Genomic DNA, 27,235 nt, shown 5'->3' with positions numbered 1-27,235 from the left:
TATATTTGATCCCAAAGATGATAGGGAAACCACTAGAGCTTATTGAATGGGGGAGGATAGAGTAACATGATGAGCCATGCACTTCAGAAAGATCAATTTGATAGGACTGGAATATAGAGATAATTTTGGGATAAGAATACTAACAGAGTAGTCAAGGTATAAAGTGGCAAAGATCTTTTTTCAGGGTGGTAGCAGTGTGATAAAAGAATAAAACATCATGAGAGATGTTTAAAGATGCCAGGACTTAGAAATTAATTAGATTTGCAGATAGGAGAAATTGAGAAAGAAGGATGAGTCAAAGATAACATAGTTAGGCTGTGAGCCTGGACGATAGGGAGCATGGTGGTGCCCTCAACAGTAATAGAAAGTTAGGAAAAATGGAGAGTTAAAGGGAAGATGAGTTCAATTTTTAACATGTTGAGTTTAATGTGTTTATAATACACATAGTTGTGGTGAAATGACTAATAAACAGTTGGGGATGCAAGACTCAAGGTCCAGAGAAAGGTTAGGGTTGGACAAATAGAACTGAGAATCACCTGCACAGATGTGATAATTGAATCCATAGTTACTGATGAAAACACCAAGTATAAAAAGAGAGAAGAGATAATAATTCCGGAAGGAGCTTTGGTGGACAACCATGGTTAGCAAGTATCACTTGAATGACGATTCATGAAAGAAAGTGTGTCAGAGGTAAGAGAACTAAGAGAGAAGAGAGAATAAAGGAAAAAATGGTGACATTAAAGATAACAGAGAGATCAAAAAGGATCAAGAGAAATTGAAAAAAACCATTAGATTTGTCTATCAAAAGTCATCGTTATATTGGAGGGGACAATTTCATTTTAATATGAGATTGGAAGTCATCCTGAAGAGAGTGGTCTCCATAATTTTCCAAGTTAATATTGAATTATTGGTGTCTCTTTCTTTATGTCCTACCATTCTATATGCACATATATATACCATTGGCTGTTACATCTTTCCTCCTTGTCTTAAAAAATGGCATGGGAGATGTTGTAAAAGATTTTCCTAGAAATAGAAATAAATTAATCTTTGATCTATCAATTTAGTAACTTGTCAAAAAAGGTTCTTGAAAGAGTCTTGGTTCTTTGGAATCATCACTTTCTTCTTTACATGTCTTCACTAACTATCTCTTTAATAATTTATTCCAAATTTTTGCCAGTAATCAAAGTCAAGCTTATCAGCATAGAAAATAAATGGAAAATAAGAGCTGTTTTTGCCTAGTTTCCATCATCTGTTATCATCATCCACCCTATTATCCATCACTTCTTATTGAATTGTTTCTATACTCTTTATAACTCCATTTTTGGAGTTTTCTTTTCTCAAGCTATTTTATATATGAGGAACTGAGGTAAACAAGGTCAAATGACTTGTCCAGAATCACATATCTGGTATGTGTCTGAGGACAGATTTCAATTTATAAAGAGATAGAGACACAGAAAGAGACAATCAGAGGCAATCAAAGAGACAGAGAAAGACAGACAAAGAGAAAAAGTAAACTCTCCAGCAGATTTCAGGTAATTAAAGTTCTTATAATTATCATCTATCCATTTCATGTTTGTGCTCTTTTTTCTTAATTGCTCTTCTGTTTCCCTCTGCTTTGGGGCAGCTAGGAAGTATTGAGTTTGTTCCCGAGTTCAAATCTGCCTCAGACACTAGTTATATGATTCTGAGTAAAGTCATTTAATTCTATTTGCTTCAGTTCCTCATCTGGAAAATGAGTTGGAAAAGAAAATGGCAAACCACTCTAGTATCTTCGCCAAGAAAATCCAAATGGGGTCACAAAGAGTCACACACAACTGAAACAACTGAACAACAACAACGAAAAGCATGCTTCAATGGCAATATCACTTCTGTTTCTGCTACATTAACCACTAATTCCATCCATCAAAAGAGGTCTGCAGGCAGTCGATGATCAGAAAAATTTTTTAAATAAAATAAATAAAAAATCTGACAGCCATTCCTACCCTCTAGCATCTTTTGTATTTCAAACCATTTAGGTACATTAAATTCAGGGACTAAATAAAGATGCCCCGTGGAGAACCTTCAACTCTCCACATTATCAACAGTGCCAATAGTGGTTGAACCATGAAGTTTCTGTTCTAAATTGTGAGTCAAGACTGGCCACTCTACCCAGAGTTATCCAAGCCCTTACCATATGTGGTCATGGGTTTCATTCCACTAAGTTTCGATTATAATTTTATGAGTTCAAATTTGCTTTCTTGCATGAAGAAATCTAGTGCAACTTGCATATAATTCATCTTTGTACATTTGTTTTTAGACATCTGAAACTGTGAATTTTATTGTTGGATTCTTTCTTGGATTTTCTTGGCTGTGAATTTATGGGCATCTTTACTACTATTATAACATTAAAGCTACCCTCTATGCTATATCCAGCTTGCTTGATATACAGAGACAAATTTGCTCCCTCCTTCTTCCTTTTGATTTTAAAGCTCTTTGATTAGATTTTCAATACTCTCAGAAAATACATTTTACCAGCCCTTATTAGGCACATTCCATCTCTGCCCTGTTATTTTTGGATTTAAAGACATGGCCTAGAAATATAAATCCTTTTCTCAGACACCATCTTCTCAACTAGCTATTCACTTCCTGAGTATCCACTTTTACTCCTCACTAATTTGTTCTCTTTTTCACTCCCCACAGTAGCTATTCCAAACCTCTTCTCTCCTCAAGGTTTCCATGCCACTGCTTCCATTCATCCTCTCAGCTAAGGACCTCTCCTCATACAATACCAAGAAAATATAATCCATTTCCTATAAGCTTCATTTTTCCCTTTCTTTACATTTCAAAGCTCCTTGACATCATTCTCCATTTTCTCTTCCTTTACTCCAGTCTCTGATAAAAAATATTATTTCTTACCAAGATCAAGCTAATATCCCCTTAAGCTATCATCTTGTATCTCTACTTCTTCTCCCAAAGTATTAAAAGAAATTGTCTATACTCCTTGCTGTCACTTCATTTCTTCTTACTCGCCTCTTAGCTCTTAAAAATTTGCCATCTCCAAAGTTGACAGTGATCTCTTAATTGTCAAATAAGAAGACTTTGTGTATCCCTCACCCTTCTTGATTTCTCTGGCACCTGACATTGTTAATTATTCTCTCCTGCTAGTTACTCTCTCCTCTAAGGTTTCCTTAGTTTTTTGAGGTAGTTCAGTACAACCTGTTCAGAGCACCTGTACTGCTTCATTGTGATGAATAAGATCTTGCTACATCTGACTCCAACTGACCCTTCAAATATTATTGTGTCTGTGTGTATAACTATTATAGCTTTATGATTCTTTTATCTACATGACCATTCTTTCTTAGCTTTCCTTGCTGACTTATCATCCATATCCTATGGGTTTAATTATCTTCAATATGCAAATAATTTCCAAATATCTAAGTGCAGCCTTACTCTGTTTCCTGGTCTTTAATTTCATAACCACATATTGAATATCTCAAAGTAATGTCCCATCTCAAACCCAACAAAATAATTTTAAACCTCCAAACACATTATTTTCTGCCTGTCAGAGAGTGCCAGGCTGACTCATTTTGGTACATTGTGAGCTGAAGTTCAATGTTGGAATGAAATTAACTCAATTCAGTAAACACTTGTTATGTACCTATGTTCTGGGCACCACGCTAAGTACAATTAGGAAAAAATACAGTCTCTGTCCTCTAGGAAATTACTATTTAATAAAAGAAGCCAACACAAGAGGAAGCTGGAGAGCTGGGAAGGCCAATAGAATTCTGTACCCAGTACAAAAGCATCTTATTCAGTGATGTTCAAACCAAATAGAGCTAAATATGAAAAGTGGAAAGTTAGTAGGAAAGTCCAGGTCCCAGAACTCTATTAAGGAAAGCATTGGAGAAGTTTAATGAAGCACCTGGTCATTCTACAATTAATAACAGATTGACTTAACAGGAACTATATGAGCAAAACTATAAAACACTTTCCACACAAATAAAGTCAGATCTAATCAGTTGGAAAAATATTGTGTTCCTGGATAGGTTGAGCGAATATAATAAAGATGACAATAGTACCTAAACTAATCTATTTATTTCGTGCTATACCAATCAGACTCCCAAGAAACTATTTTAATGACTAGAAAAAATAACAACAAAGTTCATCTGGAAGAACAAAAGGTCAAGAATTTCAAGGGAACTAATGAAAAAAAAAATCAAATGAAGGTGGCCTAGCTGTACCAGATCTAAAACTATATTATAAAGCAGCAGTTACCAAAACCATTTGGTATTGGCTAAGAAATAGACTTGTTGATCATTGGAATAGGTTAGGTTCACAGGACAAAGTAGTCAATAACTTTAATAATTTAGTGTTTGACAAACCCAAAGACCCCAGCTTTTGGAATAAGAACTCACTATTTGACAAAAATTGCTAGGAAAAATTGGAAATTAGTGTGGCAGAAACTGGGCATTGACTTATACTTAACACCATAAACCAATGTAAGATCAAAATGGGTAACTGATCTAGGCATAAAGAATGAGATTATAAATAAATTAGAAGAACATAAAATAGTTTATCTCTCAGACCTGTGGAGGAGGAAGGAATTTGTGACCAAAGAAGAACTAGAGATCATTATTGATCACAAAATAGAAAATTTTGATTATATCAAATTAAAAGGCTTCTGTACAAACAAAACTAATGCAAGCAAGATTAGAAGGGAAGCAACAAACTGGAAAAACATTTTTCCAGCTAAAGGCTCTGATAAAGGCCTTATCTCCAAAATATATAGAGAATTGACTCTAATTTATAAGAAATCAAGCCATTCTCCAATTCATAAATGGTCAAAGGATATGAATAGACAATTTTCAGATGAAGAAATTGAAACCATTTCAAGCCATATGAAAAGGTGTTCCAAAGCACTATTGATGAGAAAAATGCAAATTAAGACAACTACATACCTGTCAGATTGGCTAAAATGACAGGAAAAGATAATGACAAATGTTGGAGGGGATGTGGGAAAACTGGGATACTGATGCATTATTGGTGGAGTTGTGAACCTGTAAGTGCCAAAATGTTTGTGGCAGCCCTCTTTGTAGTGGCCAGACACTAGAAATTGAATGGATGCCCATCAATTGGAGAATGGCTGGGTAAATTGTGGTATATGAATGTTATGGACTATTATTGTTCTGTAAGAAATGACCAGCAGACACCCAGCAAAAGAATTCCAGGAAATGAGTGTGAACCATTACATAGAAATCCCAATCCCTCTATTTTTGTCCGCCTGCATTTTTTATTTCCTTCACAGGCTAATAGTACACTATTTCAAAGTCCAATTCATTTTGTGCAACAAAATAACTGTATGGACATGTATACATATATTGTATTTAACATATACTTTAACATATTTAACATGTATTGGTCTATCTGACACGTGGGGGATGGAGTGGGGAGAAGGAGGAGGAAAATTGGAACAAAAGATTTTGCAACTGTCAATGCTGAAAATTACCCATGCACATATCTTGTAAATAAAAAGCTATAACAGAAGAAGAAGAAAGAAGAAAGAAGAAGAAAGAAGAAGAAGAAGAAGAAGAAGAAGAAGAAGAAGAAAGAAGAAGAAGAAGAAGAAAGAAAGAAGAAGAAGAAGAAGAAGAAGAAAGAAGAAGAAGAAGAAGAAGAAGAAGAAGAAGAAGAAGAAGAAGAAGAAGAAGAAGAAGAAGAAGAAGAAGAAGAAGAAGAAGAAATAGAAATAGAAATAGAAATGACCAGCAGGATGAATATAGAGAGGCTTGGAGAGACTTACATGAACTGATGCTAAGTGAAATGAGCAGAACCAAGAGACCATTATACACTTCAACAACAATACTATATGAGGATCAGTTCTGATGGACATGGCTCTCTTCAACAATGAGAGGATCCAAATCAGTTCCAACTGATCTGCAATGAACAGAACCAGCTACACCCAGAGAAGGAACACTAGGAAATGAGTATGGACCACAACATAACATTTCTATTCTTTCTGTTATTGTTTGCTTCCATTTTTGTTTTTTCTTCTCAGGTTATTATTATTCTTGCTAAATCTGATCTTTCTTGTGCAATAAGATAAGTGTATAAATATGTATACATATATTGTATTTAACATATACTTTAACATATTTAATATGTGTGGGGCTACCTGCCATTTGGGGGAAGGGATGGGGGGGAGAAGGGGAAAAGTTAAAATAGAAGTTTTTGCAAGGGTCAATGTTGAAAAATTACCCATACATATGTTTTGTATATAAAAAGCTATAATAAAAAATCAAAAAAATAATAACAGATTGACTTAGAGATGACATAGAAGAAGCAAGCAGCTAGGTGGCGCAAGAGATAGATTGCAGACCCTAGAGTCAAGAAAAACTTCTGACCACACCTACATTACTAGCTGTAAGACCCTACTAAAGTCACTTCACCCTGTTTGCCTCAGTTTCCTCATCTAAAATGAGCTGGAGAAGAAAATAGCAAGCCACTCCATATCTCTGCCAAGAAAACTCTATAGGAGGCATTGGTGTGCTATGATCTGTGGTATAACAAAGAGTCAGATACAGTTGAATTACTGAACAACAAACTCAATGTACCAACTTTCCTTAGTTTTTTTGAGATTCAGTACAATCTGTTCAGAGCATTATCTGTACTGCTTCATTGTGAATAAGATCTTGCTACATCTGACTCCAACTGACCCATCAAGTATTATCTTATTATCTTCTATATATCCTACATTCCAGCTACATTGCATCAGATTAGGGGTCAGCAAACTGTAACCAGTGAGCCAAATCCAGCCCTTAGCCTGTTTTTGTACAGCCAAGAATGGTTTTATATTTTTTAATAAAACATGACTTCATTCAAAACTTAAAAAGCAAGCAGAAGGATTTGATCCTTGGGTCATAGTTTACTGATTCCTAAGAAGTGCTCCGGAGACTCCAAGATACAACCTCTCCCTCTGCATTTTACAATGGCTTCCCCATAGCTACATTCCATTCATTCCTCAACTCTCAGAATCCTTTTGCTCTTACAAAGCTCTGCTCAGGTGCTGTGCCCTCTACAAAGCCTTCCCTAATCCCTTCAATTCTTTCTCTCTTGAAACTATCTTATATTTATTTCTATGTGCAATGTTGTATTTTCCCTGTACGTGGTCTTCCTTACCTTTTCTGTGTCATGGTCTCATTCAGGAGTCTGAAGAAGACTATGGATCACTTTCAGAATAATGTTTATAAATTCATAAAATAAAATATATAAGATAGCAAGGAAAACTATTATACTGAAACAGTTATAAAAAAATAATTTTTGGCAAGACAATTGGGGTTAAGTAACTTGCTCAGAATAATAACTAGTAGGTGTTATGAATCTGAAGCCATATTTGAACTCAGGTCTTCCTGACTTTAGGACTGGTATTTATCTATTGTACCATTTAGCTGCCTCTCCCCCCAAAAAAAATTTTTTTTAATCATGGATTTCTGGTTAAGAATGCCTGCCTCAAGATTTTAAAAGTTCCTTGAGAGCTGAAGCTTTTTCTTTTCTGTCTTTCTAACACTAAGCACAATGGAATGAACATAATAGGTATTTGTCAAATATTTTTTAAGTAAATTAAATTGACTTGAATCAAAGATGGCATAAGCTGAATCCTCTTTAAGGAATGCAAAATCAAATTTTTGAGAGAAAAAAACATATGAAAATTTCCAACTTCTTTAAAAATCCAAAGGTAGGAAACATAATGCAATCACATAATTAACTTTGTTTTTCTGTAAAGTATTGCTTCTAAAAAGGTAATGTATTTTTCCTTTTTTCTATGGGCTGTGTTATTGTATTGTTGGATGTGTGTGTGTGTGTGTGTGTGTGTGTGTGTGTGTGTGCATGGGTGGGTTGTTTATTTCTTACTAAGTTTTACAAAATGCCAGTATATTCATGGTGTATTTCTCACCCAATGACAATGACACAGAAGGCAGACACTCCAAGAAGCACATAATGTTCCAGACTGGAACCCTAAGGCCCACCCAAGTCTTTTCTCTCCTCCTCCATCCCTTATTTCACCCACCCCCAGCAACCGTTACCAATAAACTATCAAACCAGTATGTTTATTGCCCGTGGAATGAGTCCCCCCACCAATGCAATAAAATCTTATAACAGGTACATATTCCAAAGGGAGGAAATATACTATATAAATATATAATTTTATCTCAGCCAAGAATATGAAGTAACTTATAAAAGTACAGTCATTAAAAAGCAAGGGTAGAAAACCTCTGTTTTGTCCAAGTATAAGTGGGCATTTCTTAACTATTATTAGATGGTGATCATCTCAAGAAAATCAATGTAGTTTAGGTAATGAAACCATCCCTCTGGATAGTGATCTGCTAATGAATTAGGACATGGTGTTGGCTCATCCCTACATTAATCATTTTTTCCTCTGAAAAAGAAGAGTTTCTTATATCATCTCAGTTAAAAGAAAGTATGAATAATCCCTCCTTGTCCAGGAAAACAAGTAGTTGTCAGGGACTGAGACAAGGGACAGAATTTTCAAAAATTTCAAGATCATAATCATACAGCTTTTCTTTACTTTTCTGTCATTTCACCACCACCATATTTAAGATCTAAGAAGTTATAATTTGGAGGAAAGGGAAAATAGGAGGACAGGAAGATTATTGAGAAGATAGAATCAGAAATTTAAAGATAGAAGATACTCTACAAGCCATTTTCCAGATGATATATTAAATGACTTGTCCAAAATTACACTGGACAGCTACAGGGGAGCCATAGTCCACAGAGTGCTGAGTCTGGAGTCAGGAAGACTTGTCTTCCTGAATTCAAATCTGGCCTCAGACATTAGATGTGTGACCCTAGGCAAGTCCCTTCACCCCATTTGCCTCAGTTTTCTCATCTGTAAAATGATCTGGAGAAGGAAATAGCAAACTACTCCAGCATCTTGGCCAATAAAAGCCCAAATAGGGTCACCAAGAGTGAGACATACTGAAAAACAACTGAACAACAATAACAAAAGTCACATGAGCAGTAAGTGGCAGTCAGGATTTTTATTCAGATGTTTTGGCTCCAAATTCAGTGTTTTTTTCTTCTTCTTCTAAAGGTCTATCTCATGGGGAAAAGAAGAGGCTTATTCTGCTTGGCTCCAGCCCTCAGAACTGAAAGCAGGGAGTTGTGCTTCAGGAGTAGATTTGGGCTTGAAATAAGGGAAATTTTCCTAACCATTACAATTTAGGAATTGTAACAATTATAATTATTTGACAGGAAAATAGGTGACCTCAGGAAAGGAAAGTCTTCAGACAATAGATATTTTCAAGTAAAGGTTAGAAGGCTACTCCTCAGAGCTATTGTGGAGGAAATTAAGTTGAACTAAATGATCTCTAAGGTCCCTTCAGGTTTTAAAGGTCTGAAATTCTATATCATAAAGATAATTTTTCATTAAAAATAATTATCCTGATTTTGGCTTCACAGTATCTCTTCCATACATCCCATTTTCTCAACTCATTCTACTATCACCCTAATGCAAGCCCTTCTCACTTCTTACTTATATTGCTGAAATAGCCTCCTAATTGGTTTTCTTGCACCCACCCTCTCACTTCCTGAAGTTCTTCCTCACTCTGCTACTAAATTGATAAGCCTAAAACCTAAGTTTTATTATGTCATCCTCCTGCTTAAGAAGTGGCTCCCTAATGCTTCTAGGATAAGATATATTTGTATCCTAACTGCCTCTAATTGTCATTTTAAAAAATCTAACTCATCTTTCCAGATGGGTTACATATTATTCTCCTGGTTCTGCTCATTTCACTTTGCATCCATTAATATAAGTCTTTTCATGTTTCTCTGAGAGTATCCTGCTCATCATTACTTTTAACAAAAATAGTATTCCATCAACATTATGTAACACAATTTATTCAGCCATTCTCCAAATGATGGGCATACCCTCAATTTCCAATTCTTTGTCCCAGAAAAAAAGATGCTATAAATAATTTTGTACATATAAGTCCTTTTCCTTTTCCTTTTTTAGCTCTTTTGAGATATAGACCTGGAAATAGTATTTCTGGGTCAAAGAGTATGCAGGTTTTATAGCCCTTTGGAGATAATTCCAAATTGTTCTATATAATGGTTGAATCAGTTCATAACTCTATCAACAATGCTTTACTGTCTCATTTTTCCCCATGCCCCCTCCAGCATTTGTCATTTTTCTTTTATTCTATATTAACCAATCTGACAGGTTATGAAATAGTACCTCAGAATTGTTTTAATTTTCATTTGTCTCATCAATAGTGGCTGAGAGAACTTTTTTTGTATGACTATAAATAACTATGATTACTTTGAAAACTTCCTGTTCATATCCTTTGATCATTTATCAATTAAAGAATGGCTTTAATTTCAATAAATTTGACTCCATTTTCTATGAAGTCTTTATCAAAGAAATTCACTGTAAATTTTTTTTCATAGCAATGATTATCAACTATATATTTCCTTCCATCCTATTTCTCCATTTTTCCTTCTCTCTCTGTCTCTCCCCTCTGTCTCCCTCTCTGTCTGTCTGTCTCTCTGTGTGTGTCTCTCTCCTTTTTCCCTGTTTATTCTCAAAAGTGTTTTGTTTCTGACAATCATGCTTTCTATCAGCTGCCCCTATCCCCTTCTCTTATTCCCTTCCTTTCCTCCTTTCCTGTATGGTAAGATAGATTTCAACACCCAACTGAATGTGTGTGTGCCACACATTCTTTGTGCCAATTCCAATGAATTCAAATTCATATGCCCCCTTCCCTACTTTCCCCATTTTCCCATTCACTGTAAAATCTCTTTCAAGCCAATTTTATGTCAAAAAGTTTAACCTATTCTATCTCCTCTTTTTCCCAATGCATTCTTCTTTCTCATGCCTTAATTTTATTTTTCATATAATCATACCATTACATTCAACTCACACTTCTGCTTTCTATCTATATATGCCCTAAAAATGAGAACATTTTTAGGAGTTATAAATATCACTTTTCCCATGTAGGAATATAAACAATTTAACTTTATCAAATCTCTTATTATTCAAATATGTTTCCTTTGCATTTTGTATTTGAAAGTCAAATTTTCTATTCAGCTCTGGTCTTAACATCAGGAATGCTTGAAAGTCCTCTATGTCATTGATTGTCCATTTTTCCCCCTGAAAAAAAATATACTGTTTTCTGGGTGTGTGATTCTTGGTAATAATCCTAGCTCTTTTGTGCTCTGAAATATCATATCCCAAGTCCTATGATCCTTTAATGTAAAATCTGTTAAATCTTGTATTAGCCTGACTATAGCTCCTTGATATCTGAAATGTTTCTTGCTGGTTGCTTGCCATATTCTCTCCTTGATCTGGGAAATTTTAAATTTGTTTATTATATTCCTGGAAGTTTTTGTTTTGGTGTCCTTTTCAGGATGTGATTGTTGAATTCTTTCTATTTGTATTTTACTCTCTGGTTCTAGAATATAGGAGCAGTTTTCCTTGATTATTTCTTGAAAAATGATATCTAGACTTTTTTAAAAAATTATGACTTTCAGGTAATCCAAAAATTTTTAAGTTATCTTTCTTAGATCTATTTTACAGGTCAGTTGTTTTTCCAGTGGCATATTTTTACATTTTTTTCTCATTTTGTTTGATTGTTTCTTGATGTCTTGTAAAGTCATTAGCTTCAACTTGCCCAATTCTAACTTATAAGAAATTATTTTCTTCAGTGAGTTTTTGTACCTCTTTTTCCATTTGGCCAATTCTAATTATTAAGGAGTTTTGCTCTTCCATGAACTTTTGTATATTTTTTTTCCCATTTAGCCAATTCTGTTTTTCAAGGCATTATTCTCTTTATTGGATTTTTAAGACTTTTTTTTTTTTTACATTTGGTCTATTCTGTTTTTAAAGTGTTATTTTCCTCAGTACTTTTTCCCCCTTTACCAAGCTGTTGACCCTTTTGTCATAATTTCCTTGCATCAGTCTCATTTCTCTTCCCAATTTTTTCTCTACCTCTCTTTCTTGATTTTTAAAATCTTTTTGAGCTCTTCCATGGCCTGAGACCATTTTATATTTTCTTTGAGGCTTTGGATGCAGGGATTTTGACTTTGTCTTCTGAATGTGTATTTTGATGTTCCCTGTCACTATACTAACTATTCTAAAGTCAGATTTTTTTCTGTTGTTTTCTCATTTTCCCAATCTATTACTTGGTTGTTAAGTATTTGTTGCTTTGTTAAAGTAGTTAAAGTAGGACTCTATTTGCAGGGTGGAGTAAACAACAGAAAATAATCTGACCAAAGAAGTTTATTATGGTGAACCTGATTTGGGCTGAGAGAGAGTGAAGAGTCAGATCACTCTGACATTGCAAAGCTGGGGACCAGAAGGATTGAAATGTCCTCAACAGAAATGAGAAATTGAGAAAGAAAACAAATCTCTCACTGAAGAGAAAAATAATTAGTTCTGCTGGACACATGATCATTTTAAGATCCTTATGGTTTGTCCAGTTGGAAATATGGACTGTAATTTTAGGTTCTCTCCTGAATATCAGCTGCCTCTTGGACATTTCTAACTCAGTATTTCATAGGCATGAGATGTAGACATCAAGGAGTTATTTGCACAGAAATTTTTATTGGTCCCATGATAACTAATGAAATAACATACATACACACAGAGAGAGAGAGAAACAAAGACAAGAGAGAGAGAGAGAGAGAGAAATATACAAAGACAGAGTATCATGAGATATAAGTGTATTCAAGATAAAAAACCTTTGAGTATACCCACAGATCAATGGTGAGGCATAAATGATGATTTAGTAAAGGAACCTAAGAAATATCCAGAGAGGGTGAAAGAGATAACAGTATTATGAAAAACAAGGGTGGAGAGAATATCCTAAAAAAGAGGGGTGTGAATAGTGAAACATGCTTCAGAAAGGTAAAGAATAAAACTTGACTATAAATTATTAGATTGGAAAATTAAGAGATCATTGGAAATCTTGGACTAGTTTCAGTTGACCGGAGAAATCAGGAGTCAGAAATTACTGTGGGGTGAAGATGTAGGAACTATACCATGCTGCATCTCATTGCAGGTATTATTTGTCCCGTTTTGCATGTGGGAAAACCAAGGCACATAAAGATTCAATAGCTTGTCTGAAGTTACACAGATTATAGGTATCAAAGATGAGATTTGAATTCAGGTTTCTCCCAACTCTAAAGTGAATTCCAGAAAAGGAAGGCTTCAAAGAGTTTTTTCTAGGACTTTGATTGTGGCTTAGACCAAGTCACGAAACCTTAATTTTCTAGGCACTCTTACACTATAAATCTCAAAAAATCCCCAATATGCATTGGTAGGTAGAGGTTCCTCATCCAGGAGAGCCCAATGCCCATTACATCACTGATCCAATCTCTATCTTTATACTTAGAATTAGAAGAAAGGTTTGGGGGCATGCCAGAGTTAATTGAGTGTTTTTTTTTTTCAAGAATGAAGAAGACTTGTGCATATTTGTAGATATTTAGAGAAGGAGACAGTAAATAGGAAAAGACTGAAAATTCTATAGAGAGGCAATCATCATTCAGACATTTTTCAGTCAGGTTCAGTTCTTCAGGACTCCATTTGGGATTTTCTTGGCAAAGATACTGAAGTGGTCTGCCATTTCCTTTTCCAGTTGTACAGATGGGGAACTGGGAGCAACTAAATGTCAGGAAGACCTGAGTTCAAATCTAGCCTCAGATGCAAGTGTTAACACTTGCTAAGCTATGTAACTCTGGGCAAGTCAAACTTCAATTGCCTCACAAAAAAAGACAGATGAGAAAACTAAGGTAAACACAATTAAGTGACTTGACTAGGATTACACAGCTAATGTCTAAAATCTAATTTGAACTCAGAAAAATGAATCTTCCTAATTTCAGAGTCAGCACTCTTAATTCACTATACAATCTAACTTTAAAGAGAAGAGTCAATTGAGACTTGAAACTGTCTGAGAAAGTAATTGGGGAGGAGATCCAGGACACAAGTAGGATATTGACTTGGGAAAAGAAAACAGTTACAGAGCTGGAGAGTAGAGAAAATGGAAGTGGGAAAGAGTGATATCAAGGAGTTTTGAGGTACAAAAACTTGTGAGCCACTGTTGGGAGGTCTTTCTTTAAGGAAGAGAAAAAAGGATTATCTTGCAACAATGAGAGCCTTTGTGGGATCTGATAACAAAAATTTATAGTGAATTCAGTCAACATGACTGTGTAGCTTCTAATATTGCAGCAATTAATAGCATGATACAGGGTAGAGAGATCCAGTCCTGGAGTCAGAAAATCTGTATTTCAAATTCTACCTCCAACACAGACTGTGTGATCAAGGGCAGGGATAAGGCACTTAACTTCTCAGCAACCCCCCTCCCACACACTTCCTTCTTGTCCTCCCTATCTCCTGCAACTCTCTTAACAATGGTTCTCAAACTTTTGTTTTCAGTATCTTTATCCTATTAAAAATTATTGAGGATCTCTCCAAAGTGTTTTTGTTTATCTGGATTATATTTATAGACATTTACCATATTGGAAATAAAAATTATTTTTGAATTTGTAGATCCTCTAAAAGGGTTTCAGAGATCCCCAGGATTCTCTAGATCATACTTTGAGAACCCCTGCTAAGACTTGAATACAGAGGAGGTGGCAATCTATTTTGTAGGAGAGAATTCCCACACCAGGAGTATCCCTGATGACTGATGAAATCATAGGACTGTGCCACCCATCACCCCCCAGAAAGTATCCACCTGTCAGGCTTGTTGTGGGACTTAAATAAATAAGATGATGTGTTTTAAGTAGTTCACAAAACTTGGAATGCTCTATAAATGTCAGCTATCCATATTACTGAATATTTCCACCTCCCCAGAATGCTTTGCCTGCTTTTCCTCTAACTCTTGGAATCTTTAATACCCTTTTAAAATCCTGTTGAGTGTTTTTCTTCTCCTGATCATGAGGCAGTTATCTGCATCACAGGGTTTGTTTGTTGTTGCTATTGTTGTCATCCCAGGACAATATAAGCTTCTTGGCAGCAAGAATTCTCTTCTCTTTTCCTTCTTCTCCCCAGTGCTTGGCTAGTAACTACATAGGAGTTTAATAAGTGCTAGTAAAATTGAATTGATCAAATCTCTCTTCTCATACCTTGAATGCATCCTTGCACCAAACTAGATAGTTAGGTGGCTTAGTGAATAAAGTCCAGAGCTGGAATTGGAGAGATTCATCTTCCTGAGTTCAAATCTGGCTTCAGACACTTCCTAGCTGTGTGCCCCTGAGCAAGTCACTTATCCCTGTTTGCTTCATTTCCTCATCTGTAAAATTATCTAGAGAAGAAAATGACAAATGCCATCACCAAAAGTTAGTATGATTGAAATACAGGGAAAAAAAAACTTGCTAAAATCTGTGTCCTCCAACTTCCTCAAATACAATTGGGTGAATAGCAGGGCTTCCAACATATCAAGAAAAGACTGATTTGTCCCAACCTTCTAATATTTCCTGACATTCTGATTGCCTGGGGAGAATTCTACAGGTCTCTCTATTTCCTCTGCAAGCTTTTCTGAGTTTTTGAGTTGCTTGATTTCACTAGAAAAGATGGACCTTAGAAAACCTAATCCATGCTATTATAGCCTTTTCTGAGTAAACAAGCATGATCTTTGGATGTCCACACCTCTAACCACTCTGATTTTGTCCTTCCCAATCTAGTAGATATTAATTAATTGGTTGATTCTGATAATTTAATTAAAAATACAGCACTTTCTGTATTAACCTGATAATTAAAGATACAGTGCTTTCAGACTGAAAGGTTTTTCCTTCAAAGACTACATGGTGGTTGGGGTCCCCACTGCCAGTTAGTTTTCATAGGCAATTTAAAACAGCTAAGTCTTATGAAACTACACAGACACCTGATCTCAATGAATCTTGGAGGGGTAGTTATAGTGGAGGGGATGGAGAAGAAGGATTCATTTTTTTCCCTGCATGCCTTCATGGCAATCCTAAAGAGGTGACATGGACCTAAGAGGAATTCTTATTCACAATCCCTAATGTTTAAACTCAGATTGTTAGAGAGATTTCCTCTCAGTCACACGGTTTGGTAAAACCCTAGTGGATAAAACCTCAGACAAGATTCAGAAATTATTTCAGCCTGGGTATACATCCTGGAAGAATCATATTTTCTTTGGAGCCTTTAATGACAATGTAGGCTCAATTGACATTTCTCAGCTTGGGGATTTTTATTTTAATGGAAACTTGGGGGTGGAGAGTTTGTTGGAAATTCCTTTCCTATATAAATAGGATGTCCCAAAGGCATGGGAAAGATGTGAAGGGGTCTTAATAAGACAAAGTGAGACAAAGTACCTATTCTTCATAAAAGGGTTTGAGGAGAGACCTCTATTTTGTGATCATTCACTCTTCTCTGACATCTTCCAACTGGCAGGTCCAGTTCTGTAGCTAGTCCTAAATTCAAAGCGGAATCATGGCATTAATCTGATGTCAGTCCAAAATAGTGTGCTTTCAATATGCTTTTAATTGTTGGACTGAACATGAAACTATCATGAATTCAATGATATCTAAGATCAATTTATACTGTGTTAATCACAATGGCAGAGAGGCAATGTGGTGATGTCAGAATCATTTTTAGATTAACATAAATACCACTCCATCTACAAACAGACTATTCTGTTTCCACCCCTAATAACAACAATGGTTTGCTGAAGTTTCATAGCCTAAGCAGTAATATTTCAAAATATAAACTACAATAAAATGAGCTGACTCATCAAATTTTTCATTAGCAAGCATTCTATAATCATATAATTACCACTTAGGGATGAATATGAAGTAAATAAATTTGTATCATTTCCAAAAATAACTGTTCTGTCTAGTCCTCTCTGGTTTTTTATGCAGTGAAAATCAGTATTATGACCTTTAAAGTCCCCTCTAAGCAGACTTTTCACTGAATTGTTCCATGCTATTTTCTAGTTAAAACTGGCTACTTTGTTAGTGCTTTCTCACCAAACACTATCACACTGAGACTGAAACAGGTAATTATTTTGTGCTTTCTTAAAACCATTTGTAAGTGACTATGGTACCTACCCAAACCTTTGGTACTTAACTTGAGCAAATATGCTTTCATGCTGTAGAAAGATATAACATGGAAGCATCTTACTCTTGAATGTATTGAGTTTACCCAGTGAATATCAGTATGTGAACCTTGGACCCTTGGAGAGCTGAAGAATTATTATAAGGGGGAGTTACAATTTCACATAGATACTTAGTATTTCCATTTGAATCCATATTAAACTAACAAAATATGTATTATGACACAGAATAATAAATAAACTGTAGGCTGAATATCTGTAGTCTGAATTAGTAACTTTTCATATGTACTGGGATTGCTGTTTGGCAAATAGTAGTATAGTAGACTTATCTTTAGTTTTGGAGTCTAGATCAATGATTTCTTCAGGACAGAAAACTTTCCACTTGGGTAGAGAAGCAACTTCTTTTAAAAAGTTTCTTGAAGGAACAGAGAAATTAAGTGACTTGCCCACACTCATAGAGCTTACAGATGACAGATTGGACTTGAACTCAAATTTCCTGATTCTAACATTGTCTCACTAACCATTACAACATACTGTCTCTTCTATTGTGATTAACATATTATAAACTAATTTTAAGATATCAGTTAAGAATTAATTGAATTCATGATAGCTTCATGTCCAATCCAACAACAAAAAGCATATAGAAAGTCTCAAAAAGTGTTAGACACTAAGGATAAAAAGAAAAAACAAACAGAACCCTGTAGCCTATCAAGAGAAGACAAGATATCCAAAGAAAAGAAAATGCATAATAATCTGAGAATGGAAGAGATGATAAGAACTAAGGGCATCAGGAAAGGCTTCCCAGAAGAGGTTGCACATGAATAGGATCTTGAAGAAAGCTGAAGTTTCCAAGTAGAGTGAGGAGGAAGTCCATTTTTAGCCCAGGGAGATAGGAGACAGTCCAAATTTGAGGGATAGCAAATAGGCCACTTTAACTAAAATATAAATGATATAAAGAGGGAACAATAATTAATTAGCCCAGAAAGGTAAGCTGGATGGAGATTGTGAAAGATGTTAATGCAAATCTGAACTTCTCTATATCGAATTTGTGCTGTAGGATTATTATTTTGCCACCTTTTCAAAGGACAAATTGACTAAAAGAGAGACTAAAAGCTGGGACACTACTTAAAAGACTATTGTAATAATCCAGATAAGTGGAAACAAGGGCCTGATATAAGTGGTAGCTATGTGAATTAAGAGAATAATAATAAAAAAAAAAAACTTGACAAATGATTGGATATAAGGGATAAGTAATAAGAAAGAGTTGAAGATGTCTTGAATATCATGTCTAGAAAGAGAATCAATAGTCCCACCTCTGCCACTAACTAAATTGACCAATATCAAAAAATCCCACCACTATCACCAAAAATACTAGGTTCAAATGATTCCCATGCCTGACAAATGTAGCTAACTAACTTCTCTTTTGCTGTATATGCTTTTTTTAAGGATATGTAGAAATAAAGAAAATTTATCAGTTTCTAGATGGTCTGGTGACATGTTAATTGTACATGATACCCCTGGACTCAGGAATATTCTGAAACCTGAGATATAATGGTGAATGCCTAGAGTGTGCTTTACACAAATTGAGATTTTTATTAGAGTCAAGAAACCTACCATTTCAGGAGTGAGAATGGGAGGAATTGACACTAAATATGAATTACAAACCTGAAAGTATGTGAACATGTGACTTGTCTTTAATTCAACTTAGTACATACAGCATTTAACCCACAGAGTGTTTTATTATTGGATTCAAATACTGGGCATATTCCTAGGCTTGGACAATATGTTCAGGTGATGGGAAATTGTAATGACTCTTGGCCTGGAATTGCTTCCAAAATATTTGAGTGACTAGAAAGATGGTGGTATTTTCAGGAGATCTAGAGAAGTTTTAAAAAGGAGTCATTTCAGTGGGAGAAGGATAATGCATTTATCTGAATATGTTAACCTTGAGATAGAACTTCCAATTAAAAATGTCCAACAAAGCAGCTCATAATTAACAGTAGAGTTTAGAAAAGAGACTAGAAGTGGATAATAGTTGTGGGAGTCATCAATGTAGAGGTGATAACTGAATAATCACCATGAGAACAAAGCAGTGGGGTAATCTCCATTCCCAGCTCAGGAGGGAAATTCTTAGAAACCAGGTTGTTTCCTGGATCTTTCTTGATCTGGAGAGTGATTTCATCCCATCAGACTCTGTTCAGAGGCTTGGTTTCATGTGGTTTTTTAGGGAAACTAGGAGAGCTCCAGCAGCTTTCTGGCTTCACTTCTCATCTTGGTTCCACCTCCAGAAGTGCCCTGTGACTTCGTCTGGGGTGTTTTAGTGGCATGTAAATAAGAGTAGAAAAAGTAAATGGTGTGGGTAAAACAAGTTTGAAATTTGGGAAAGCATAAGTAGTGATCAATAAGGGGATGGAACATGAGGTTTGGAATTTGAGAAGGATATATAATTGTGTTAATTTACACTTAGAGCAAGATTGGGAAGGGAAATTAAAGTGTTCCTTTTGTGTTCGAGTGATGCGAGATAAAGTCTTGTAGTTCTTAGTTACGAGAGTATGATGAATAATGGGGTTAGGGGAAGTAGGAGGGCAGAGATGACTGTAGTTGTTGGAATTAGTATAGTAGTTTGTATTGAGTTATTATATCATTGTATTTTGGAATTATTGGTAGATAGAAATATGGTAAGGCTAGATGCATAGATGAGTTGTATATAGGAAAAAAAGGTTTAGTAGGGCTGAAAGGGCTATTGTTGTGGCTGTTATGATGTTGCCATTGTTAATTAGTTCTTGTAAGACGAGTCATTTGGGTATGAAGCAGGTGAGAGGTGATAGGCCTCCTAGGGATAGGAGGGTAAGAAGGATGATGATGGTTGCTGTGGCTGATTTATTTCATAGACCTCCTAGGGATTTGATTTTGGTGGTGTTTGATAGGTTGAGGGTTAAGAATGTGGTTAGAGTAGCTATGACATAGATAGTAAGGGTAAGGATGGTTAGTGTCGGGTTAATTTGTACGATAATTACTATTCAGCCTATGTGGGCAATGGAGGAGTAGGCTAGAATTTTTCGTAGGTGGGTTTGGTTAAGGCCACCTCAACCCCCTACAATGGTGGATAGAATTGCTAGGGTGATGAGGATTTTTATATTGAGGTGTGGAGCAATTTGGAAAAGGCAAATTTTTGTCATGTTAAAAGGATTATTCTGGTTAGGAGCGGGATCCTTTGTGTTACTTCTGGAACTCATAAGTAGAAGGGGGCAAGACCTAGTTTGATAGCTAGGGCTAAAGTTATTGAAAGAGAGGCTCAATTGTCTGAGAGTTGAAATAGGGCTCATTGGTTCGTTGATCATGCATTATAGATGATGGTGAATATTATTATCATAGAAGCAGTGGCTTGTGTAAGGAAGTATTTTGTGGCTGCTTCGGTGGCTCATGGGTTGTTTGGGGTGGTTATTATGGGTAAAGTAAGAACAAATAAGGAATGATAGTATGAAATCATTGAAAGGTACAGTGCCTTAAACATGATAAATTGTTTAAATTGTAAGTGACATAAAGCAATAGAAGGACAGGAGGTTATGGTCATGGTTCAATTTCATACTTTTCAGTCATAAAAGTAGAATACTGATTAATGTCAGTGAGATAAATATATATATGTATATGTATGTGCATATTATATATGTATGTTTATTTATTTATATGAACCTTCTTTGAGTGCCTGGTATAAACATATCAAATGAGAAAACTCATAAAAAGTCTAGAATGTCTGGAGAAATGTCAAAATGTTCACTGAAATTACAAAATCTAAGAACAGGTAATTAGAAGTGCCCCAAAGACTGAAAGCTAAGTACTAAATTCATTAAGAAAATTTTTTAAATAGTAGAAGTCCCAAGATTGTAGGAGTCACTTCCATACACTAACCTCCTTACCAGAATCTTTTCAATATGGAGGCAAAGAGGAGTGGAATACCTTTACTGAAGCAAAGCAACCAAATCTCATTAAGAATCCTTTCTAAGCAATGACAAAATAATTGTTAACTGTTGAATGAGCTGCATCTGTTTCATTTCATTCTAATATCAGACCTAAACTACCAGGGGTAGCGGCCTGAATCAGGTCCAACTCATTATAAGTTATATAAATAGATAGATGATGATGATGATGATGATGATGATGATGATGATGATAGATGGATAGATAGATAGATAGACAGACAGACAGACAGATAGATATAGATATGGATGTAGATGTAGGGAACTTTAAAGGAAAAAAACACAGGGAGCAATGATAGCAGAAATAAGATCTGGAAGTGGCAATGAGGAGCAATGGATAAATGCATGTAAAGTACTTTGCAAACTTCAAATCACCACTTATCCATTATTAATTACTTTATTTTTTACTTTAAAATTTTTATTTTAATTTAAGTTAAATATTCATTGATATATTTCATGATATTTATTTGACACAATTTTTATATGATTTTATTAGTATAAGGAAAGCCTGAGGATGAGCTCTCTCTGTCAATCAATGAAGAACAGTACTTTCTCTGCAGTTTGTTGTCTTACAGGGTTACCTAAAGTACTGAAAAGTGAATAATAAAAATTATAATTATTACCACATTTACAAAGAACTTTAAGATTTTGTAACCTTAAAGTTCTTTATATGTGTTCTCTCATGTGATGCTCAGAAAAGCCATGAGAAATAAGTAGTATCCATATTTTTACAAAGGAGGAAACTAAAGCTAAATCTGGTTATAAGATTTGCCAAAAGTCCAAAACTTAGTTGTTTTGTGGCTTAGAAAGCTATCCTCCACATTATTGCCAAAGTGATTTTCCTTGAGTCCAAAACTGGCAAATTATTCCCCTACTCAATAAGCTCAGTGGCTTCCTATTGACTCTAGAATCAAAAATCAAATCAAAAATAAATTCTTTTATGTAGTTTTTAAAGCCTTCACAATCTGACTCTATCCTTTCTTTCCAGTGTCGTTATATTTCACTTCCCCTCGTGCACCATAGTGATCTAGTCCAATTGAATTTCTCTTTGGTGCTCACACTGAATTTACAATTTCGGTGCATTTGGAGTTCATTCACCATTCCTGGAATAAACTCCTTCTTCTTCTCTGCATCATAGAAAACCATTCTTCTTTCAATACATGGCTCTCACTTGAAGGTCATGGCCATCTATGAGAATAAAGAAACAGTGAGAAGTATCATTTCTTCGATAATATTTTGGCACACTTTGTATTTACTGTTTTGTGGACAATTTTACAGGTAGATAAAATAAACACTACTTGTATTAGAATAAAAGTATTGCTGTGTAAGATGATGATGATAATTATGACAAATTATAGAATTCCAATACCTGGAGAAATAAAGAAGAAAGTCAACTTGATCTATTTTATTTGTTTCCCCATAAAGAAGACAAGAAGTAGGGAGAGAAAGAAGATTGACTACTGACAAAATAACACTGAATGTATATGGATAGCATTTGTAAGCTTACAAAGCAAATTCCTCATAACAATCAACTAGTGTCTAAGAAAACAAATGGACAAGCCAAGTACTGAATTGTGACCCATGGAACATTTTTTTTAATACTTAAAGAAAAGAGACAAGGAAGAAAAATACTCACAGGGAGTCTTTTTATGTGGATCCTCTACATAATATTTATGGGATGGCAGGAATAATAAAGAATGAAAAAGTTAATAGATTATAATTCCCATTATTGATGGGAGCAATTATTTTGATGAGATCACAGATTGACTGAAGCACTGAAGCATTATTTACTACAACCCTGTGAGGAGGGGAAATTTAGAGAGAAGAAAAATGAGTTGAGTAGTTAAACAAATTGCTCAAAGTCATACAATTAAAAAAAAAATGGAAGAGCGAGGCTCCTGACTCTCTAAGATTCTTTCCACTAAACAACAGTTGCTCCATTGACCAGAGATAATAAACTTATCTGAGAACATCAAAATCTTCAATAAAACACCCTACAACTCACTGGTGACAAATCCCTAATTCCTCTAACCAGCAAGCCACTTTATCTCTTTTCTGATTTGCACGAGTAGTCATTATTAAATGTAATGATAATTCCTTTTGTGTTGATGAGATGTAGAATGGTATTTGGCCTTTTATTACTTGTGAGGGTTTTTTATCTGCAGGATCTTTTAATCTGATACAACTCATTTAAAATAGATGGGAATGTTCTATCATCCACTAGAAATGTCTTTGAGAACTTAGAATAATGGTTTTGTAATTGCAAAATGCAAAGAATAGAATGGAGAATTTGCATGATATTCTCTCTGCTAGATGCATTTTTTGCTGACTAAGGAGTATCTGTGTCCAGCCAGGTCAACTCCATGGTCAAGAAACCTCATTGTCTCTTTATCACATCTTTTTTTTGGCAGGGTAATGAATGGGATTAAGTGATTTGCCAAAGGTCAAACATCTAGCAACTGTTAAGTGTCTGAAGACAGATTTGAACTCTGGTCCTCCTGACTCCAGGGCTGATGCTCTATTCATTGCACCATCTAGCTGCCTTCTAGCATTTCTAATAATAAAATAGAAATAATATTAATAATTAATAATAAAATAAACTCTTCTCTTGGACAATTAAAGCCCTTCACAACCAACCTATCTTCCAACATTATTTCTCCTCCCATATTCAACTTTCAGCCAAAGAGACCTATTTGAGAAAGTTAGGCGTGGACTTGGAGTTAAGGAAGAGCTGAGTTCAAATCCAGTCCCAGTCACTTCTAAGTTGTATGACCACAGGACAATTGTTTAATGGAAATAATAAGAGCACTTCTCTCCCAAGACTGTTGTAAGGGTCAGATGAAATAACAAAGTATTATGTAAACTTTAAAGTGCTTTATAATGCTAATTATAATTATTATTGTTTTATACACACATACATATTTGGGGTATGTGTATATACTCATATGTGTATACATATGTGTTGACATATACTTAATGTATACCCATGAGTGAGTCTGTGTATGTGTATGACTAGGTGGTACAGTGGCTAGAGTGCCTTCCCTTGAGTCAAGAAGACCTACTTTCTTGCTTTGCCATGAGCAAGGCACTTAACCCTGTTTGCCTCAGTTTCCTCATCTATAAAAGGATCTGGAGAAGAAAATGGCAAACCACTTCTCCAATATCTTGGCCAAGAAAACCCCAAATAGGGTCATGAAGAATCAAACACAATTAACTGACTAAATCATAATCTTCATATATATCTTGTATTTAGTTTTCTGGTGTATGCTGCTTTTCCTTAGTTGAATATAAACTCTTTGAAGGGAAAGATTGGTACAGATTTTATGTGTATATGCTCAGTACTAAATTGAATGGAATAGAACTAAACTGATATGAATGGAAAGGAAAGGAATCGAAGTACAGGTAATCAAATCCCAGCAGGGGATTGTTAAATGTGTTAAAATGCAGCCAGGGTTTACCTGGATAGGGTGAGTTTTGAAGTCATTACCTTCCAGAGCCTACTCGCTACAAGCTGCTGTAGTGAAACCTATTAACTGGGATTACTTCTTGCTGTATTAGGAATTGTGTAAAAAGCTTCTACACCTGGGGATTAAATAGTTGCATCAAGGTTTACTAGATGCTGAGAGTCTGGATTTGTTACCTCGAATAATCATCTGAATTCTAATCCCTCTGATTTATCCTGCTTTCTAGTTCCTGTAGATTTGTATGCATCAGGATTTGTGTCCTTTACAGATCCTGACTTTGTCTGATTTCAATCACCTGACTTATTCTGAACTTCAGGAGATGCTTATGTGTACCCCCACTCCAAAAGCTCATCTTTCAGTCTCTGGGTGTGTCTTCATCAATGACTCTGATACCTACATCTTATTGTTTCCATAGTTATCTTGCCTCTAGCCCACTACCATGCATTTCATCTCTCACACTATTCTTATACAAAAGATAGAAAGATGGCCTATATGATGGTACAATTAGGAGGATTCAGGACAAATTGAACAGCCGGGGCCCAAGAGTAATTATTATTAGCTCCACTTCAAAGTAGAATGAAATCTTCAGAGGTCTCTCACTCTAACTCTGTTGTTGGGTTTTTATTTTGTTTTTGCATTTTAATCAATGGCTTAGATCAAAAAAAAAAGATGGAATCCTCGACAATATTCAGATGACACAAAGGTAACAGGGAGAGACAATCAACATTCTAGATGACAGAAGTAAGGATTCCAAAAATTAAAAAGATGTTGAGAGACTGAAATATTAGGCAAAATCTAAGAAGATGAAATTCAATTGGACAAATGAAAAGTTTAGGTTTCAAAACACAATTGTCACAAGAGAAAGATGGAGAAGAAAAGAGATAGATTAGCCTATTTGAAAAAAAAACCTGGGGTTTAAAGTATACTGAAACTTAATATGAGTCAAAAGAGAGAACCAGAAGACTAGAAAGTAAATATACTTTTTGACTACATGAAGAGAAATCACATTTGGGAATTTGAAGATCTCACCATAATCTACCATGATTAGACCACCTGTAGTAATGATGATGATGATGATGATGGTAACAGTGAATGGTTTTAAATGCTTTAAAATTGTAATCTGATTTCATCCTCACTACCACTTTGGGAGGTAGATATATTATTAATATTCCCATTTTATAGATGAGGAAACAGACATCTAGAGTATAGTGTTCAGTTCTAAGCATCACATTTTAGAAAAGACACTTATAAGACAGAGTTTTATAAGTCAAGGAGTCAACGAGGCTAATGCATTCATGAGATACACGAATGGATTGAAACAATTGGGATGTTTAGCCCAAAAAGGAGGAGACATGATAGATAGCTGGCTTCGTACTTGAAGGACTATCATAAGGGAAAAAAAATTAAAATTGTTCCATCTGGTCCCAGGGGCTAACTAGATAGAAGCTACAGAAGCCAATTTATTTCTCATAAAAGGAAAAACTCTCTAACAATTATAATTATTTAAAAGTAGAATGGGTCTTTTTAGGAGACAGCAGATTTCCCCTTAGTGTTGCTTTTTAATCAAAGACTAGAGAATCCCTTGGGATTTTGGAGAGGGAAATACTTTACAGATAAAGTTTTGACTAGATGATCACAGAAGTCCTTTTGTTGAATTTTAGGATTTTGGATTTAGACTGAAAAGGACTTTGGAAACCTCCACATTATATAGATGATAAAATGGAGGCCAAGAGAAAGGAAGTCACTTACCCAAGGTCACATAGACACAACTTACCCAAACAACTATAAAATGCAACAGAATGTCAGCAATGCCCTTGTCTGATAGGCCAAGCAGAGCTATTACTAATAAAAAGATGAAATTAATCCAACCATGAGCCTGGATTACTAAATCTCTCTGGAAGTCAAATATGGAGGAGGAAAATCTGGCCTACTCCAATCTCCATTTTTATATACAAAGAGAGAACTGACTAGAGAAACCTTTTCTTTTTCTTCTTCTGATCATGACATGGGATAATAGAGTATTAGGACTAGAACTCAAAGAAAATCAAACTCAAATCAGAGCAATTTTACATGAAGCCTATTTGACCCACAATAATGAATATTCATGGAAAGCCAGCAAAAAATATTTCATTTTTCTGTACTGTATAAAGTTGGTATAATTCTTTCATCCTTTTTCTTTAAATGTGTATGTATGTATGTATGTATGTATGTGTGTGTATATATATATATATATATATATATGTATGTATAAGCTTATATGGAATATATAAACATAAAATAAATAAATTATTAAAGCAGGAATATATAAGTACATATGCATGTGTGAATAGAAGCACATGATAGATATGTATATGTGTGTGTATGTACATATGTTTGGGTATGTGTTTATATATACAATTATGCATGCATATATTTAGACAGCATAATTGGGGGAAGTATAAACAAGGTCAAATTTATAAAAAACACATTTTGTGACTTGCACATTTTTAGTACTTATATACAAGAGTGTATGGTGCTATATTTTATAAGCAAAACAAAATAACATCATCTTCTGAAAATTATATATACTAACCTTGGAATCTGTCAGTCATCCATTTGTCGGTACTAGGAAGATTGTAAAGAATATTTAATTTGTCTTACTACCTAGGTAATTAATCAGACTATTGAGCTGATAAAACTTATAGTGAAGTAATAATAAGAGAAATGAAAATCAAAACAACTCTGA

The 27,235-nt window shown here is 34.9% G+C and overlaps 1 long non-coding RNA gene across 2 annotated transcripts in view; it reads left to right on the top strand.

The window, feature by feature from the left end:
* Nucleotides 1-589: 589 nt before the first annotated feature.
* The window catches only part of LOC100930847, a 46,712-nt gene continuing 20,066 nt past the window's right edge, over nucleotides 590-27,235 (top strand). For both annotated transcript variants that reach the window (XR_004229749.1, XR_147541.3), the window contains exon 1: nucleotides 590-690. This is a non-coding gene — a long non-coding RNA (uncharacterized LOC100930847). The remainder of the gene's footprint in view (nucleotides 691-27,235) is intronic.

This window comes from Sarcophilus harrisii, chromosome 1, assembly GCF_902635505.1.
Source record: "Sarcophilus harrisii chromosome 1, mSarHar1.11, whole genome shotgun sequence".
In the NCBI taxonomy this organism is placed as follows: domain Eukaryota; kingdom Metazoa; phylum Chordata; class Mammalia; order Dasyuromorphia; family Dasyuridae; genus Sarcophilus; species Sarcophilus harrisii.
The sequence above is the reverse complement of the archived record's forward strand: the minus strand, read 5'-3'. Positions and strand labels throughout refer to the sequence as shown.